Genomic DNA, 20,113 nt, shown 5'->3' with positions numbered 1-20,113 from the left:
TTTTGTTTGTTTGTTTTACATTTTTGTGTTGTATTTTTTCTTTCTTAGATTGTGATGGATGAGGATATGTTGCACCGCTTAGGAGGAAAAAGTGAACATCATCTGTGGACCAACCGTCACTGCAAAAAGGAAGGAGGTGAGTTTGCAGTAATGGTAGATTTATGCTATCCTGTGTTTGCTGTAGCTTAGATGGTATGGTGACATTAGGCTTGTACTCAATAAATTAGGACCCACAACTTGAAAGCAATTACCTTGATACAAATAAATTATCATGCTTCTGCTACCCCACCAGTGTAGAGTTTGTGAGTTTAGTGCGTAGGAAGCTATATGGTGCTTCTGTAAATACCTAGATCACCATACAACTTATAAATGTAATTTTCATGAAACATACTAGGTACACATTTTAATCTTTAAGGTTTTTCCAGATAAATATTTAATGCATTTCTTTTATAAATTTTTTTTTTTCTGGTAGTGTTTATTTCGGATAGTGTACAAAAGCTCTGTTTTTCTTCTGTGCTTGGCAAATTTCTTGTTGGCCGCCTCCAGGAAGACCATGTTGTCATGCTATTTCTCTAAACGAAAGTGTAGTAATTAAAAATGATTTGCAATAATTCTTTTTGGTGTTAAAGCTACTAACAAGAAGTGGAAACAATATATTGCAAGATTGCTAATTAATTTAAAAAGAAAAAAAAAAAAACACTATCACTTAAAGCTTAGCCTCCTGTGTGCAAGGTACTGAAAATAAATGCTTTACAGTAGGGGTAAATAATTGTTCGGAAGCCTAATACAGATGTCTGCAACAGCAAACAAAACAGTATCAAAATTGAGGAATGAAGAAATTAAAAATAGCATGTCTTTCTGCAACTCCTCCGTTTGTCTTTGGCTATGAAAGTAGTGTTGCAAAGGAGTGATCGTTAGGTTTTACTCAGCCCTGTGAGACACAGTGGGTGAATGTGTGAACAAGACATGCATTTCTAGAGTGTGTCAGCTCTGTGTTTTACTTGTGTTCGTAGGCTGTTCTTGCTTGGTAAAGCAGGGGTGGGCAAATGGTGGGTTAGTGACTAATCTCAGGGTCTTGTGCTGGCAGGTTACTTGCCTTCACAGCACCTGGAATTCCAGTGCAGGATTACAGGTCTGAGCAGCCATTCTCACTGAGAATTGCCACAGACCGATGTACTCAGTTTCTTGTGTTTTAAGAGCTCATCTCTGCTTCATTGTTATGACTGAAAGTCACTGAGATCATTGAAATCAAAATCCAATTCTTTCTTAAATATTACATGGAGGGATTACTTAAAATGCATTTTTCTTTTTTCAAACTGAGTCCATTTCAAAATTTGAAGTTACAGCAACCATTTTTTTAACTCTGTTTGCTATAAACTGAAGATCAGTTAAAAAGTAAGCTGTTTTAACAAATTTATTTAAAATATTAAATCAAAACAAGGCAGCACACATGCTAAGTGTTACTTATAGGTTTCATAAAGTTCAAAGTATATTTACCTTCTAGTGGTGTTGGAGCTGGGGCAATTCGGATGAAAATTACAAAACTAATTACATTTGATCTTACTTTATGAAAATACTTAAATTTCATCTTGTATTCTGCTTTGTAGACTGAAAATATGTGCATGAGTCAGTTCTGACCTTATTGCTTATACCAGCTAACACTGAAGAAAGTTTTCTTCGTGAAATAACCGATGTATATGCTTGCAAAAAAAAAAAAAAGTTGAAATATTAAAAATAGTGCAAGTTCTTATTTAGATCATGGTTTAAAGTAGAGTTACTTGAAGCATTGTGGGAGTCCTCAGAAACACTAATTGTAGTCAATATTGAGGATGAGATTTTAATTGCAGGATAAACATATGCCTCATCAGTAATGTTATTTGGCATACATAACAAATTAAAGAATTCACATAAAAGGAGGAATTTTAGCAAAATTCTGTTTACGTGTCATTGAGTCATGCCTGGACCTGTAAATAATCCCATGGAGCATTATGGTCATAATGAGGTGTGCTAGTTGTTCTATTTATGTATGTGTAAGTAGCAACACAGAAGCACTGACTGTAGTGCTGAAAAGAAAGGAAACGTAACATTTGCAGACATGAGAAATGAGCTGAGTGTTTTCAAGAACAGAGTTACAGGACTAGTCAGTGTTTGATTAACCACCTGCATGTGTTTCCTTTAGGAAAGAAGGCAGCATACTCAAAGGCATAAGGCAATGAAAAAAAGCTCTGATAGAGTAAAGAACGCTTCTGCTATCACTATTCCATAACTTGAGAAGGAGCAGCAAGGATAAACACTGGAAGAAATTAAAATAAGTCCTTATGATAAGGGCAGTCATTTATCCTAGTGAAGTAATGGGTAACCAAGACCTGCGTAAGATATTAGCAATGGAGAGAGGAGGGAAGGGTAGAGCTAGTGACAGCAAGAAGAACTCATCCTGCTGCACCAGCAAGGAATTTGAGAATGCCAGGGGAATGGGGGAGACTGTTCGCTGTATATGAAGGAGTTAACTGAGCAGGAAAGTCTTGCAAAAATCACAGATGAAAAACTATCTCCTAATTTTCTTGTAGGTAAATCTGGTATATTAAAATTACGAACACTGGAAACTGAATAAGCATATACTGAGCTCTGTAAATTCTGGAAGTGTTTGTAGCATGGGATACGCAAATAGTAGTAGTGGATTGTAAGTAAAGGCCATCTTTTGTGAAAACTGACATGACAGTTATGGTTCTATCAGCCAATTGTGATGAACCTCTCCTTATGAAATTAGTGAATGTAAGCAAATAAGAAACAAGATAAACAGTGGACATTAAAATCTGCTGCTTTAAATTATGATTTAAAATTATGTGAAGCACTTTAGATGGATGTCTTCCATAACGCATGGGGACATACTACAGTCCATTGTGGTCCAAGTCTACAATGAGATGCTAATTTAATTACAGGCTCAACTTTTGCTGTAGTTGTAGTGTTTATTAGTTTAAGTGTCATAGTAGAAGTTCTTTGAAAAGCAGGGGATTTTAACAAACACTTAATTAGATACCAAGTTTTTAAAATGGTTCAAGAAAGCTTTTGGTTTTGTTTTTTAGCCTTCCAGCCATAATTAGCCATGTCATTCTGAAGTATGTGGATGTATTTGTTGGTGTATGCAGAACAAACACAAGGCTTGTTAAATATGAAAAATAAGTTAAAATTAAAAAAAAAAAAAAGTTAAACCTTTGCAGCAAAAATATTGTTCATCTATAACTAGGTCATAGTAACAGAAAAAGGAGATGGGCAGAATTGGATGACAGAGCAAGGAAGAAGGTTGTGACAAGAAGGGAAGAAAGTAGTGCAGGTGGAGGACAGGCTGAAGGGCAGAAATTGCCCTTTTTTCAAATTCTAGTTTCCAAGTGAGGAGACATTTAAAAAGCTAACCTAAATGAACAGTATTGCTGATACAGGTGCGCTGTCTGAGTAGGGGACACAGGTAGCCAGCTGTGGCAAAGGTTACAGGCAGGTTACGTGAAATAAAGATTACAAATCATAAGAATATAAGACTAAGGATAGTTTGTCTTACAGAAGAAGATGCGTTTTCCATGGTTGGATGAGAGCAGATGCTGTGAACGTTGGAGAAGAGAAACACAGAAATCAACTGTTCTGCCATGTTCTGGAGCAGAGGTTGCTGAACCTCCCTGGTTTGAGGGCCAAAAACACACTGCAGGTAACACTTCCCTATTTGCTTTTGTGTTAACCAAAGTTGCAGAGGTAGTGAGCAGCCTCTAAGGTTTGTGGGCAGTGCTTCAGACTCATCTGCCAGATGAGTCTTTTGTGGTCTTTTGGTTTACTAGCTTTTAAGTAAATGGTTTGGCTTCTTCCCACTCAGAATGAGAAATACAAGAGCAGTCTGAAAGAAGACACCACAGCTTTCTCCCACCTGCACCATTCCCCCACTGTGGGGTGATGCAGTGATGCAGTGATAAGGAAAGTATGCAGTTTTGCCTCATTTCCCATCACAGTAGCCGGCAGGCTTGAATTGCTGTGACAGAGGAGGCCTAGTAGCAGCCTGCCTCTTCCAAGCAGAGAATGAGTGAGGCATCCAGGTCGTACATGCACACTTCTTTCTTGCTCAGGGTGGATGGTAAAGTCGGTCTTATCATCGTGTTCAGGAAAACAAGTCATTGCAAACACTCCCACTGCCAATATTTTGTTGTAAATATTTCATAAGAAAAATGTTTGGGTTTTTTTGAGGTAGGTGTTGGCAGCAGCTGTAACTGCATTTAACATTCCAGTGCCCTTCCAATTCTCTTCCACATCAATTAAATGAACGTAGCTGGAAATGTTAGTATACATTATGTGATGAGGTTCTGTTGTGCAACTTGGTCCCTTCTTACCTAGTTACTTACCCTTCGTATTCAGTTTTTTATTTCTTACTGTGCACACAGAAGGAGATGACAAAGGTGTTCAGTGTTATAAAGACATGAAAGATTCTTGGGTTATAAAGTCTCGGTAGGCTTAAGTTAATGTGTGTCTTTTATGAGGTGGTTTTTTTGTTTATACTTTACCTTTATATTTAAGGAAGAAGGACAGTTGGGTGAGTCAGTCGCTGTTTTAAGAGGCAGAACTGAAATGTGATTTTTTTTCCTTTTTTATTTTCCTGTTGTCTTCCTGATATCAACAAAGTCATCCTTATTGGGAAGAGTGGGGGGAATGATGATGGTTCTTTTTTACGAGAAGCCTGAGAAGATTGAGTGTGAGCTTTTAGAAATAACTGTATTCTCAGTGAAATTAAAATAGTTTTAATAAGTAAAAAGTTTTAATGTTCAAAATAGGTACAAGAATTTTGACTTAAGAATTGCAACTATTTAATGTTAGAGACACTACAGGTTTTGATTACAAACCAGTTATTTTCTGGGTTACCACTGAAACATTCTGTTCACACAGTTACTACATGTAAATGGTTATGTGAAGTCACAAAACTGACTGTTTGCCAGTAAACCAAACCCTTTCTCTTTCTTCCAGGAAAACCAAAGTAATACAGCTTTTGGAAAAATCTTCCAATAATGTTCCATGTGCAATTTTTGTCTCTGTCTGAATTCAGCTAGAAGCATGTATAGTGATGTATGTTAAAATGTGTTACAGAGGAAATAAGCTGTTATTTTATTTCTTGCTTTCAGACATCACAGATGCATCCCCCACTACCCCATTTTTCCCAGGCATTTCAGTAGGGTCTGGGATTCTAAAAAACGTAACAAAACAGAAGACTTGTATTGGAGTCATCTTGGTAGAAAAATCCTCACTGACTTTAACAAGATGAAAATTTAGGGTAATGTTAATTAAGTTTCTCACAGGCTTAAAAACCTAGAACAATGAACGTCTTGAAGACTTCTTTCCCACTTCCCCTCTCATTTTCAGCTTTGCTATAAGGTGGTACAGGAGGTAAGGGGTAGGTACCACTACCTTTGAGAGCATTGCTTTAGCCTAGAAAACTAAGAATTTCAGTCCTTAGGTTGGTGTAGAAAACTTGTTGTATTGTTAAAATCAAGTATTTTTCTGAGCAGAAAAAATGTGTTCAAGGGTTTTCCTGAATTGGGGTAGGACGTACTGTGCCACTTAACATGCATAAATTCAAATTTGCAATTATTTGGTAACAAATAGACCTTGGTCTGCTAAAATGGAAGGCTGCTGATGGAATGGAAAAGATTGTTCAGGAAAACTGGTCTGAACAGATTGTGCTGTTACCAGCTTAGATTTCATTCTGTGCTCTAACCTCTACAGGCCAGACTTTTTTTTCCTTTTAGAGTTCATTCAGAGGAAGCAGGGCTTCAGTGTACCAGTGGAAACATTAGATTGTTAACAAAGTGGACTGCAGAGATGTTTCAAAGTCAGAAGTGTTTCCTCTCATGTTTCTGGTTTATGTAACAAGTTTTATATATATATATATATTATAAAACAGCTGACAAAATGTACTTTGGTAATTCTAATAACTGTTTTTAGAGAGGAATATAGAGCTTCTCTACAAATTAAAAGATTGATTCTATACTAACAGGCAAAAATGCTGTTGACTTGTAAAGTGCAAGATCAAGTTTTTCATACGTATGTTTAAACAATGCATAAGCCCAGGATCATAAAAACAACATCAAAGTTCTATTGTCCCGTGCATATTTGTGTGTCATTGGCTGAACTGTAAAAGTACTTTCTGAGAAGCTTAGCAGTGATGTGAATGATTGAGGTGTGCCAATGGTAAGAAAGGGCTGCTCGTAAAGCACTTGGAAGAGAGAGAATGCTGTCTATAACAAGCGTTGTTAGTGGTTTTTATCTTAGAGCCTTGGTAACTTGGAAACAAAAAAGACTGAGGCATTAGCAGTTCTCACAATATTTGGATATTACAAGGTAGGAGGGAAGAAATAAGCTTTTGGGGCTAAAGTTGGTAGACCAAGGGGTGACCCTGATTTGGAAGGCCATTGATCCAGCACAAGAAACAAGCCACAGCCAATGCCTAGAATATGAAACCTTTGAAATTCAAGGCTGGGGGCATAGGGATGTGTATGCACGTTGCATGTGCACCAGCGTGCATCTGCCTTCTGTCCTGCTGCAATTCCAAGTCCAGCCAGCCTGTAGGTACATTCCCAGCTCAGAAGGCTACATGGCTCACAGCATGTTCTGGTGTTTCAGACAAATCTTTTCAGATCAAGCTGTGAGAAATAGGTGCTGCCAAACCTAAACTTCTGCCTTACATAAGAGACACAACTCTGCAGTTGATCTCTGCTTTTTTTTTTTTTTTTAAATGCATGGTCAGTGAACCTTGATACTGTGTTGAATTTGATGGACTTCTTAATCTTGATTGTTAACTGGAATCTCTGTAAGGGACTTAATTATCCAGTTATAATAGATACTGAGAAGTTAATTATTAACTCAGAAGTATGCTGTTTAACCAGATGTCTTGTTAATTATGCTAACTCCACATTGGCATTTGCTTTGATTTATACACTCTAGGTTTGGTTTGCCTTTTCGGTTTCCAGTCCACACAGCTTTATTGCAGCTGGGCACTCTGTCTTTCTAAGCATCCAAAGGAACACACAAGGTCACCTTGGGAGGCTGCTGTGAACCACAGGACGAATTCTGCCTCAGAGCATCCCTGTATACCCTGGTACTCAAAGCCAGGTGCTCCCTTCTAACTGTTAGGACGTTCTCTAATGCAGCTAATTGCTGCTTGATTTATGAGTAACTATTCCTCCTAGTAGGAAGGGCTGTTTCTTTTCATACCCTTAAGTGCAATACAAAGGCCAAATCTCCACCCATTCTGAACATAGCATTCCTTCCAATCTACCTTATAAAAATGTGAGGTTACGCTGGAGGCAGACCAGAATACTGCCTCAGCCTACTTGAAGACACCTCCTAACTTGTTGTAAGGATGAAGCTCCTGGCACTCTATGGCTTTTTGTTTGTCTTACTTTTGTGCCTCAATGCCTTTACTGCAGAAGGTACTGTATATTCTAATACAACTGTCTCCTTTCTTTTTCTGTGCTTCCTTCTTTTGTGATTTTTAAAAAAGACGGCTTATTCTCTAATTATATGTTGGTCTTAATTAAAGAAAACAAACAGAGCTTGACAACTGGAGAGGAGAGGACAGAATAAATTTAGGAAAGAACTTAGAGCTGCAGAATGTGTATCCGTGCTTTGTTAGGTTTGTAGTGTTTCCTTTGTTACTGCCTGTGGCACGTCATACAGCATGATTAACTTTTACCTTCATCTATGTTCTGAAGCTTACTCCCCAACTCCAATCTTGAAAAAAAAATCCTTGTTATATTTTCCAGTACATAACTATCAGGCACTGTAAGATTTACAAATTTTCTGCATGGTGAGAAAAACATTAATGGAAAAAGTTTCTACCTTTATGGAACAAGGGAGTATGAAACAGTTCCCCAGAACTGGAGTAAATGAGTTCTGTACAGGACAGTGAAACAGATGACTACCTCTCCTGACCTTCAGTCGGTCTTGATTTTTTTTTTTATTCTTTTATTTTTTACCACGGGTGTTACATACTGTATTACCCTGTGGCACCCATTTACTATTTTGCAGTATTCCAAAGCACACAAACTCAGAGCAGTTTAAGCCTTAAAAGTGTGTTTCTTTGTCCACACCCACATACCTGTAGATGTCATTCTGGGTTTGCAAGAGAAACAGTATAGTCAGAATTCAGACTTAAAAGGTGTAGCTCTTAATTATCTGTTCAGATTTAGTGTTTGATATTGGGAAACTCAGAGACTTACCATGATTGTTCCAGGATGTTTATTTTTTCAATGCAAGATGTAGTGAATGAAGATGAGATAAGGAAAAACAAGCTAGGTTTCCAAAGGGCAGAAGCAGCAGATTTGCCATGCTTCATATTTTCTAGAAACCTCATAAAAAATCATCTTGTGTGAATATGGGTGTGGAGAAACACTGGAAGCTCTTTAAAGCTGTTTGAGTAGCCCAGTTTTCTCGCTTACCGGAGCCTATTCTGAGCTGTAGATCTGTATGCCAGAGCTGTGGAGAGGGTGAGTGAATGCTAGAGCAGTATCATTGTATGTGTACCTGAAGTCAAAAGGAGTTGGAGAATATCAAGATAAGTCTTCAGGAACATGGCAGAAATAATTCCAGGGAAACACCACCACCCAATAAAAATAACTGAAGACTTGCCCTGTAATAATGTTCCTTTTTCTTAGCATGTGTCCTAGGGGGTTGATACCCTTGCTGGGTCAGAAAGGGCAGAGAAGGTGTTATAGGACACTGTTCCTTATCCATAAACACATGGATTGGAAAGACTCGGTAATGTGCGTGAGGTTGTCAAAGCACGTATACATGTGAACATGTTTGAGTGCAGCTGGTACAGAAGTGTGAGGAGCAGTCTGGAATGAACTGTATCTGTTTTTGGTTTTGTTTTCTGTTCAGTTCCTGGCTCTAGTTTGTTCTTGCCCCAAAGCAGCTTTAGTCATTCTACCTGTGGTAGAATTACCTGGATGTACAAAATGAAGGTATGTTTTTTGTTAGTTCAGAATGAAATGGTGCTGTGCCATCTCAAACCTCTTGGATGCTAGAGCAGCAACCATCACATGCCTTGGCTGTAGAACCATGCTGCAGGGATTTCTGGAAACACTGAGCATATATGAGATTTTGTTGTGAATTCAACCAAGCTCACTGCAGTGTCATCTTTCTTCTCCCTATGATGTATCCAGCACACTGTACCAAGCATTCAAGTGGAATCAGCAGCTCACTTATTTAGGTCTAGTAGGCAGGGAGTGACTAAATGGCTTTCCCTGTCCAAAGCAATTTGTTCTACACCTCTGCATACCCATATCGATACAGAGATGCTCTTTTTGTTCTCTTGGTAATCTTTTATACTTTCATTGAGCAACGTAACTGTAAATACAGTGCAAAGTCTGTTTGTTAGGACAGCTGGAATTTGCTGGATATATTGCCTGCTAACAAGTAACATTTCAAAGGGTAAAAGTCTTCACAATGCATCTGGCATATTTTGTCTACTAGTAATGATGGAAGAGAACAAATTAACTCCTGTTCTATGCTAGGAACAAGGCTATGCGTGGGTGTAAAAATCACTCGTGGTGATGTTTTCTTTCACAGATCTCTCTGTTCAAGGATTTCAATGGTAAATACAGTAATATAAATGTCTGGACTCTAAGCCATTTGGTGTGCTTGTATGTTGCATCCTCTGTCTCCATTGGTAACGTATAATTTTTTCACCCTTAGGTCGGAAGGTTAAAAAAGTCTGCTGTTCAAAACTAGCCAAAGTCAATAAAAAGGCAAATAAAGGTAACAATATCTACATTTGAATTGTAGTAATTAAATAATCATTATAGATAAAAAATCATATGATGTAACAGATTTTTCCGTATACGTTGAGTGTGGGAATCTGAAATGCTGCCTTCTGCTTGACTTCACTTGTCCCCCGTTAGACTGTCCTTGGTTTGCTGAGCACTCAAGCCTGCTTACTCTAACCTCCTCCTGTCCCAGGCTGCAGCCAAACCTCTTTTACGTCAAGGAATGATGTTTGTTTCCATACAGCATCAACCTGTTTGTTGCACGCAACTGCTTGTCTGTTACAGATCTGCTTATATGATAATGGTTGATGTGTGTGTTCTGATTCTTACTGAGACACAAACATAAAAGCGTAGGCTTTCAACACAGCAACTGCCCAAAGTTAATGATAGCAGAGTTTTCTTTCATATTCAGTTCTGGACTGGAAATGCGCAATGTTGCCTTGGTTTGGTATTATTATAGTTACTACTTCCTCATTGCAGTCTACGGTTTCCTCATGAGGGGCAGTGGAGGGGCAGGTGCCAATCTATTCTCTTTAGTGACCAGCGATAGGACCCGCGGGAATAGTGTCGAGCTGCGACAGGGGAGGTTCAGGCCAGATGTCAGGAAGAGGTTCTTCACTGAGAGGGTTGTCACGCACTGGAACAGGTGCCAGGAGTTGGACTCAGTGATCCTCGTGTGTCCCTTCCAATTCAGGATATTCTATGATGATGATTATTAATAGGAGATTTCCAGGTCACTTGTGCTTTCACATTGCTTTCTTTTCTAGGGGAGCATGACTTGGTTTACCCAGTCTGTAGGCAAGCACGCTAACTGCTTTTCAGCATTATTCCACCCTGCTCTCTGTGCTAGGCATATGCCTAGGGGATGTTGCAAAGCCACTCAGAGGCTAACTCAGTGTGGCCAAAGGAAGGGGGATAATTTAACCCTACTGGCTACTTATCTTTGAGGCAACCTCCCTGCTTTCCTAGATCTTTGGCCTTCTACCATAACGAATTACTGTCCCAGAAAGCAAATGTTTCAAGCCAGTGTCGGCTTGGGGTTCTCAGGAAAGCTGGTGAGTGTGATAGTAGTGAGGGGAAAACACTGTGTAATACAACTAGGTGTGCAATGTGTTGGCTGTGGGACTTGAGCTCTGGAGTAGTACTGTCTGAAGACATCTGCTTTGTGGAAGCTTCCTGAAAAAGTAGCAGGATTCATACTTCCAGAGATTGTGCTCCCCGTACAGGAAAAAAAGGATGTAAGTAATGTGTGGTCTGCAGCAATGTAATGAAGAAAAATTACATTGCTGCAGACCACACATTACTTACATCCTTTTTTCTGCCTCCTCCAGATCACTGATAATTTAAGCCTGGCCATATAAATAGTTCAGCTTCTGGTATTAATGCTTTGTACCATTCTACATACTTCCAATTAAACATCTCTTCCTATTTTCTCTTTCCATCTTTGTTTTACAGGTGTGCCTTCCAAGACGGCTCTAATGCAAATAAGGAAATACTGCAAGCCTTGTGCTCAGCCAGACCCTCTGCGGATTCCTGGACCCCTTCCACAGTTAAAATAAGACTGAGCAGGGTGAAGAAGAGCATCTACCTGCCAGCACATCTCCCAGTGCTTCACTTGGTTGAGGGCCTTCCTTTCACAGATAGGGCCTGAATGTATGCTACTCTTATTTTAGTTGGAAAGGGCTTCAGTCAATAATGCTTACTCAGTCCCCCAGGCTCCTTTATCTTGTTAACATTAACCTGGCATCTAAAGAGACAGGTAAAGCTGTCTGGCTGCTACTGGATTTTTTCAATTGCGTGTTCCTCTGTACCAAACCGGGATCAAGCTCCTCAGACAAGACAGTGGAGAGCTGGCTGTATCACTTTGGATTGCATTTTTAGATGGGAAAAGGCTGAAGTTACTGTTTCTAGTTATCAGTATATATATATATATATATATATATATATAACCTCTTATATGAATAACTTCTTGTATGTAGACAAATGGATTTTCTTTGTAGCTAGGCACATGATGATTTTTTTTCCTGCAACAGTTGCTCTCAGTGCTTAAAATCCACTTGGAAGTGGATTTCTATCAAGTGAGAATGAATTTATGGTTTAGAAAGGGCTGAGAAACTAGATTCAAATAGTTGGGAAGGACCAGAGGACCAGATTCAAGTACAGTGGAAAGCTTTTTAATGTTTGGCGAGGGTGAGGGGGAAACGACACCTGTTCTTTAACTTCCCAGAAGAATAATGTCATCAGGTGGTTATTAAAAAACATACTGGAAAGGTGCTAAGGCTAGTCAGATTTTATTTTTTTTTTCCTCCTGAAGCCAGAAGGCAATTGTTCTTTCAAGGCACTTGAGTTGTGTGATCACCTCAATAAACAAAACTCATTGGAGTATGAAATTAAACAAATGTTAAGAATAATACCAAAGGGCTGAATAAAAGAGAAACAGAAATGCTCCCTGCTAATATCATTAGCAGTCACTGGGGTCTTTTCTCTGGTATCTCCTGTCCTTTTTCTAGCTGTCTCCTGCATATGCTATTTCTATGCCCGGGCTGAGTCCTTAACCCAGAATTAATTGGAGGTTTATGAATTTGGCTTTCCTTTTAATGAACATGACAAGGTGTGGAAAGCTTTTTCTGCTCTTGGGCAAATATCACTTTGAACACAGTAATTTTATTCTCAATGCTCAGAGTAATGCTGTTTCCCTTAGGTAATTTCCTGTACGATAAAGATGGTCTCAGTGCCCTTTAGTAATCTGGGGGAGTTGAATGGGGATGGTCGTATGCCTGTTGTAACCACCTCCAGGCAAATGTGTTTCCCATGAGTCAAATTAATGGGAACATATATGTGGCTGTGCTTTCTCGTGGTCAGTGTTCTATTGTACTGAACAATTGAAGCAATTTCTAGGTTTCCTTTGTGCTTGTTATTACTTTATTTTCTTACTGCTCTTGTGATTAGATAGATCTGACCCTCAACTTCCTAGTTTTGAGTTGACCATGCAAAGCATTTTCATATCAAGCATAAAAAGGATCCTCCAGTCCTCACAAGATCTGAGCCAAGAGGCTGGTGAATGAGCTGTTTGATAATTCTGCTGCTGATCGCTGGGCAAACATTTATTTTTGTCTTTTGTAGCTCACAGAATGTATCTCAGGAATATGAACGATGAGTAGATGTGAAAAGTATTTTGGATATTAAAAGTTTGCATCAGGAATTTATACAGAGCTGTAAACACATGGCCATATCTTCTGAAGCATTACTAAGAGGTGTGAGGATTCTCTTCTCTAACGTGAGCTTAAGCCCATTTGTTTTATATTCAAAAAATGCTGTAAGATTATCTTGGCCCCATACCCTTCAAACAGTGTGCTCCACACACTAATCCTCCTTCAGGCAAAACGTTCTCTCTGACAGCAAAAGCATAAAGTACCAAAGACCATCAACACTGTTACAGAAATACTGTGTCTTTGGAGGGATGCAGGGACATCATCCTAGGTACTTGAATATTTTTATTCACCTAGTTTCTCAAACTAGCCTCAAGGTAAGGTTGAGGGCTATTCAGATTTAAAAAGTAAGTTACTTCTGTGAGGTCCTAGTCCTGACTGAACTAAACTAAACTAAAGCAGGATTCCTCAAGCTATTTCACCACTCATTGTGACTGTTGACCAAACAGGCTCTTTGCCTGGCCTACAAGTATCAGGAGGTCATGCATCAGCCTCTTGCAAGTGCTTCCTCACCAAAGTTGGACTTCTATTTCCTGAACCATTTTCCCTGTGTGGTAGAAGAGAGCTACCATCTGGTCATGGCTTTGTTTACAGGCACCTGTTCTTCATTTTCTTTTCTTTCACTACAATGTATATTTGTTTGGCATTACCAGAGGAGAAACATATTACTCAGTGGCTTTTCAAAGTACACAGGCTATATGCTTACATCAAGTAGTAAACTCAGCTTGTCCAAGCTGACAAATGTATTTGTCTGTATCTTGTGGTTTTCTGTGTTTGTTTGGCTGTCAAGCATGAAAATTGCCCAGCCTTCAACTTCCAATAAAGATATTTTGACATATCTCTGTGCCTGCCAGAATAGATGTTGGATCCTTGTCTGACCTTGTCAACTAAGTGAGCCAGGTGGCCCCTCGCTTTGTTTTGAGATTAATACCCTCAGCTGACACCAGATCAGTCTGTCTTGTATAGTACTGTGACTGTGAATTGTCAGGGCACAGGAAAAATGATCACCCCTGACAGGGGGAATGTGGGGGCGCAGGCAGTTTGTGGGTTTTTCCTTCAAAGTTCATATTAGAAGGCATAATTTGTACAAATAACATAAAATTTTATGACCCCCAAAAGTGTAATGAGGCTATTGCTCTTGGCTCTTCAGCCCTCTAGACTGTCTGGCCCACAACTGATGCCAGGGTCTGGGTGTAGCTGAATTCAGGATTTTAGCTCTGGAAAATTGCTGTTAAGCTGAAGTACGGGCCACTCACAACTTTTTGTGATTGCATCTACTAAGGAAAACCAAAATCCTGTATGGACAGTGTCACTGCAGATAATAAAGTCAACTGACACATGAAAACAGAGGGATAAACTTTTGCTCTTTACATACTCTTATGAAGAAATTCTTGCTAGAGCTGAGTGGAAGACTCCCGGTGATTTAAGTGTTCACTGAATCAAGTCTGAAGACCTGTTGCTTGGTTCAGTTTTGTCCAGCAACTGCAACCTCCTAGGCAGATTTAGCAGTGTTGTCAGGTGGTGAATACAGATTGGATTGTACCAACTTCAGACTGAAGTTTGCTTAAAGAAGAGTTGGGCTTAAGTTTAGCCATGACTTTCTTCTTCTTCTCAGTTAAGGTGAGAGGAAGACCTTCTTACATGTCAGTCTTTTTTTTGGCATCAAATGAGCTTTTCCTCATTAGATCTGAGCAGTTGTCTCTGTCACTGCTAACTTCTCTGCAGGACTCATCGAGCATTTATTTGTTTAAATGCTGGTGGAGAACAAAGAACCCTACATTAAATGACATGCACAAGAGTGTTGATTCCAATCCATGTGTGTCTTTGGTTCCCAGTAGCCATTTAGCATGATAAGGCTTAGGGCGGGCATTGGATGGTTGTCTAAGTTGCTTTCAAGTTCATAACAGTCATCATACTTTCCTTTAATTTTATAGCAGGCCATGGAGAAATTCACCAAAATTGTTCTGTTCTGAGTCTCTGCTAGAAAGAGTGTCTGGGTGTGGATTTGTCTATGCCATCATTCAGCCCTTCAGTTACTCCTTGTTTATCTGTGTTTCAGAGACATGGCTATTAATATTTTCAGGTGTTGGGGATTTAATTCCATATTTTCAGGTTGATGGTCCACAAGGGAATGACTAAAGGCAGAGATTTGCTGTAGGATAAGCACCTTACTGTCTCAGTGCCATCTGGTCAGTCTCTGAAAGCATAATCAGAGAAATCAGGTCACTTCGTGCCTGTGAGAGATCCTGAACTGAACATGACTTGTCTGTCTTGTGCAGCCTGGCACACTCACAAAAATCCCTGTAATTGCAAGACACTGTCAAACCACCAGTTTGGTTTGACAACAGTCAGACTCAAACTGCATCTGGCATGTTAAGTTCAAGAGCTATTTAGTTGCAGCTGGCCGTACAACACGGGTGCTCACAGGAGAGAATTTAGACCTTACACAGGAGGCATTCAATATCATACGTGTGGAAGTCCATGTGCACAAAAGTGCCTGCTCAACGGATGATTGTGATGAACTGTCTACAACTAGGTACAGGTACAACCTTCTATGTTATCGCATGTGTGATAAGTGTAGCACACTCAAAGCAACTAATAGATCTTGGTTAATAAGATCAAACAATGATCCAAATGCTAAAACAGCAGTAAGGTTTCCCTCGGCTGACAGGCAAGATGACATTTAAGATCTGTCAGTGGCAGAAGAGTGCTTTTCTGCTGGATTCTATGATGTCTGGTCATCAGCACTGATCCCCAACCTTAGAATCAAATCCTAGGTGCTCTTAGGTGCTCCTTGGCATTCTAAGCTGGAGTGCACTGGAAAATACTGTCTTTGCTGGGCACGTTCTCAAGACAAAGCGTCCCATTTGTCTTGGTGCAGAGCCCCATGTCATATGGCTGGCTGTGTGGCGTGTTCACTGAGTAATGCTAAAACCCATTTGTATACCAGAATTTTGCCTAAGAGATAGATAGGCCTGGGAAGAAAGATGTTTGCATGAAAAAAAATCTTTTCATGAAAAAAAAAAAGTGAAGTCCATCTGTTTACAGATGCTATCAGAGAAACACTGAGATAGTACAACAGTGTCTGCAAGTCTCTCATTAAAGCATTCCCTTAGTTTTTACTAGCTTTTCAGTTAATAACTTTTCATTACTTGAGAAAAAAACAAATTATGACAGTTGTCACTGGCCTCCTGAAGTTGTTTGAATGTGCTAAGGTTAAACACTTAAGGATCTTCCTTTGTCTTAGTAAGCAGTACTAGTGTATATTTAGCTTTTTCTGTAAAAATCTTCATATGATTGAATGATGAAAGAAAAAATATTTGAGTTGAAGTTACAGCTATCAAAAAAGTATATGTGTTTGATATTAGCCCTTTTTCTGTTCCCAGACATGATTTTACAGTTTCTGATACCAGGACTTCTTTGCTGACTGACCTCACCAACTGGAAACGTCATCTTTTGTCTCTCTGGGCTGATAGTCACCCACCTATTCTTTATCTATGTGGGGTCTTACCTCAGAATGGTTTTGCTGTCTGAATTTCCTGAAGTTTTTTTCCTCGTGTTGAGCTATTATACTTTGACACCATTAATTTCTGTCCACGAGACCAAAAGAACTGCACATTGTCAATAAGATGATATAAAATGGTCCAGCATTGCATTTACTATTTCCAGGCATCATTTTTTGTACCAAGAACAGTTTCTGTTACAGGACTTGAGCATCTCTGTTTTAAGGTACCATATAATCATCTCAAAGTCATGGGATGAGTAGGGATTTTTCTGTTATTTAATTTGTATTTCAGCCTTCACTGCAATAACTTTGGATCAATGTAATCTCAGTTATCAGATGTGGAAATCTGTTCCCAGATATTCTATTTATTCCTCAAATTAACATCTGTTGTTGAGATTGTTGCTATATAGTTCTATTGATTTTACTAATAGGTTGTAAAAAAAAAAAAGTGATAACCACAGTACTTTGAGATAAAGTACTTGAAGGTGTGGGAGGAAAAGGTAAAAGCAAAGGGCTTTTAGGTAGAGCTAGTAAATACAAAGAGCCAACCTCTGGCCTCTAGCCAGGGTTAAGTACTTGCTTTGAAAACTCTGAGAACCAATACACGTAGAGGACTACTGACTGTCTGAAATCTCTCCAGCCAAAGGCTAGATAATTACCAGAAAGTTTACATGGGAATAGAGTGATGGTTACGTGTGGTTTTGAGGTAAGGTATATTGCTTTAAAGTTGAGTATTTAGGCCTCTTCTGAAACATACCTTGTTTTCTAATCTTTCAGGTTAAGGACAAGCACTGCTTTGATGTAGGGCTCTGGTTGCTCAGATTACTTCTTGTTAGCAATGGAAGGTGAAGGCTGAGGTGACCCCTGGCCAGCTGGATCTCCTAGACCCTAACAAGGTAGGTACTTCAGCACGTGGTCTATTTCAAGGGTTGCTGAGCGGTGGGATTCCCCATTGAGCACAGTGAAGGCGCATACTGGCATTCCCACCAGCAGGTCACAGGCATATCTACAACCGTGGTGCCACACACATACCTGAGTAAAATCCAGGCGCTGTCCCAGTTGCTGCAGCTGAGTTGCTCTTGCGGTCTAGAAATGTTTTTTAGCCAGGGCTGTAGTTCAGCTGTGGTCTTTGTGTTTGTGCATTTCCTATAGTAAGCAGCAGACTTTGGTTATGCGTGGCAGTGAAAGAAACATGTTTAACTTTCATAAATCTTCTGATTCAGCTAGTCATAGCACTGCCTTGTAAGCAGGGCGTCCGTACAGTGATGTCCTTGGCGTGCACAGCAGCCAGAAGATTTATGGAGCAAACATAAGCATTTCCTTGTTCTGCCTTGACAAGTTTTGCTATTTTTCTCAGCCACACTGAGTAAACTATAAAATCTTGATTCATTCATTATTCACACCCTAACTGCACAAACTCAGATGTATCTACATTTTTTACAGGCAAAACAATGAACAATTGTAGTTCTTCCACAAATAACTTGGACTGTCTGTCTGCTGCTAAATTGAATCCTTCACACAGATCTGTCATGCTCCATGGCACCACATCTATCAGTGATCATGCTGCTGAAGTGAATATAGGCTATCTAAATATACCTGCATATTCTAGGGAGTAATTGTTCTTTTTTTAACCCTGTCAAAACAAAATGAGGAGAGTGATATGTAGCTTGGAAAGAATCATGGTTACTGAATTGTAAATGGGTTTTTCAGTGGTCTTTAAGAGCCTCTAAGCTACTAAAATGGCTTAGCAGGAACTTCAGACATGACAATTGTTCTCCTTTCCCCAGTTATCTACAGTACCATTTTTGCAAACGTACAAACACGCAGTGGAGGACTGCAGCCAGGAGGAGCTGTATCTGAGATGAAGCATTGGGAGTGGTGCTTCCTCTACTCAGGAATTCACACACAGTGAATGACTATAATTCGTGATAAGCTATGCAGGCAAGTGTCTGTGAGATTTCTTCCTAGGAGATGAAAGTACAGTCTCATTATGCCTGTGTTTATCTATCTGAAAAAAAAAAAAAAAAAAAAAAAAAAAAAGTTGGGAAGCATTTTGCTATCTGTTTGAAGTCACTGTGGAAATGCTAACACTGCTGGATGTTTGGTGCCTTTTCTCCCTCTGTTTTCCTTCCATTGTAATTTTTTGGTTTCTTTGGAGATGCAGACCTCCCAGTACGGTGCCCTCACAGCAGCATCATATAGAACTGTAGCATGGAATTAACTGGTTTGTGGTATGCAAAACAGAAGGACTGTCTGATCGCACAGAATAGCATTAACCTGTTTCTAAGACTTTGTTTGTCCTACGGAGCCATGGGTACTGCCTGTCCCTAAACCGGTACCTCCTACCTTGGTGTGTTTTCCCTGCTACCTGGCTAGCTTTTGTTGGTTCCTGATACAGTACAGTGAGTTCTCAAACTTTTCTGAAGTTTGTGCCAAGCAGAAATGCTATCAGATGTCCAGTAAGTAGGGGCCTACAGAGAATGAAAATTGGTTCTGTTTTTTGACGTATGTGTAGAGTTTGGCATTTAAAACAGCCCCCCAGAAAGAGAATATTCAGTTCTGACTCAACCATATCAGTCAATTTGAGGAGTCAGGCAAATCTGTCATTATTTGTATCTTCTGAAATACTGACCATATGTAACCTCCAAAACCTGATCTAGGTCTGTGCGTGCTTGGACAACACAAGTATTTCCTCCTCCAAGTTCTGGCTTGTAACCTCATTAAGAACACATTGCTGTCAGTTACTGGAACAAGACTTCGAGCTTCCTTCTTCTAGGTTTTCAGTAGCAGTGAACACAAGTAAATGGTTTTACTGCAGGCAGACTTCCAGCTTTGGTTCCTTATAAGTACGTTTATAGAAAAAAGCTCTTGCCCTCAGATTAGGTCAGGATTATAAAGACATTTTCACAGGTGTGAGGTTGTGTACCTGCTCTCTTAGACTTGCTATCCATTTGGAAAATATGGGAAGTTGCTTGCTATATTTATTAGTTTATGTATCAAATGTATATGGGATACATCAAAATAACCTGAACTTCTTACAAGAAGTGGCTAATTTGTTCTGGCAGCGGGGAGGATTGCAGTTTGCTGATCACAGCCAAGGTCTCAAATTACCATGTTCTAAAGCATGTGTCTGATTACATTTAACTACCATAAGGACAGGACTGTTTGTCTTTTGTTATTCTTACCATGAAACACTAGTGTGAGTGGCTCAGGTTCTTTTGCTGCAAGGTCCCTGCGCACTTCCCATGGTTTCTTTCAGCAGCCAGACAGAAAATTTGGTGCTGTTCCAGGAGAATGCAAAGCTGGTTAATGTAAACTCCTTTGCTGCTGAAAACAGTCATCAGAAATAGTTATCAACACTTGTTCCTGGATTTCCAGCACCATCACTTGTACTCTGTAGTAATGGATGTTGGTGGAGAGTGGGGATGCCCCAATCTAAATGATCTCTGTCCTTTGGGGGTGGATTTTGAGGGGGAGAAACAATGTGGTTTGAACACGCAAGACTTTTTAGCGTTGCTTTGTGTGTGGTGGGAGCTGCACATTTAACTTTCTCAACTATCTGCGTATCATCTCTCAGCTATCTGCTATCAGCTCTGCTGAAACAA

At 39.6% G+C, this 20,113-nt stretch overlaps 1 protein-coding gene and 1 long non-coding RNA gene across 2 annotated transcripts in view; both read left to right on the top strand.

The window, feature by feature from the left end:
- The first annotated feature begins 6,765 nt into the window (after positions 1 to 6,765).
- LOC118169448 lies at positions 6,766 to 15,027 on the top strand. The gene is made up of 3 exons (XR_004752109.1): positions 6,766 to 7,457; positions 9,724 to 9,786; positions 11,250 to 15,027. It is a non-coding gene; the product is annotated as an uncharacterized LOC118169448 (long non-coding RNA).
- A 1,889-nt stretch (positions 15,028 to 16,916) lies between these two features.
- Positions 16,917 to 20,113, top strand: part of CDHR1 (cadherin related family member 1) — a 53,507-nt gene continuing 50,310 nt past the window's right edge. Inside the window, exon 1 of the mRNA XM_035330663.1 lies at positions 16,917 to 17,404. The gene's annotated coding sequence lies outside the window, so the exon portion shown is untranslated. The remainder of the gene's footprint in view (positions 17,405 to 20,113) is intronic.

The sequence above is a fragment of the Oxyura jamaicensis genome, chromosome 6, assembly GCF_011077185.1.
Source record: "Oxyura jamaicensis isolate SHBP4307 breed ruddy duck chromosome 6, BPBGC_Ojam_1.0, whole genome shotgun sequence".
In the NCBI taxonomy this organism is placed as follows: domain Eukaryota; kingdom Metazoa; phylum Chordata; class Aves; order Anseriformes; family Anatidae; genus Oxyura; species Oxyura jamaicensis.
This window is presented reverse-complemented; position numbering and strand designations above follow the sequence as displayed.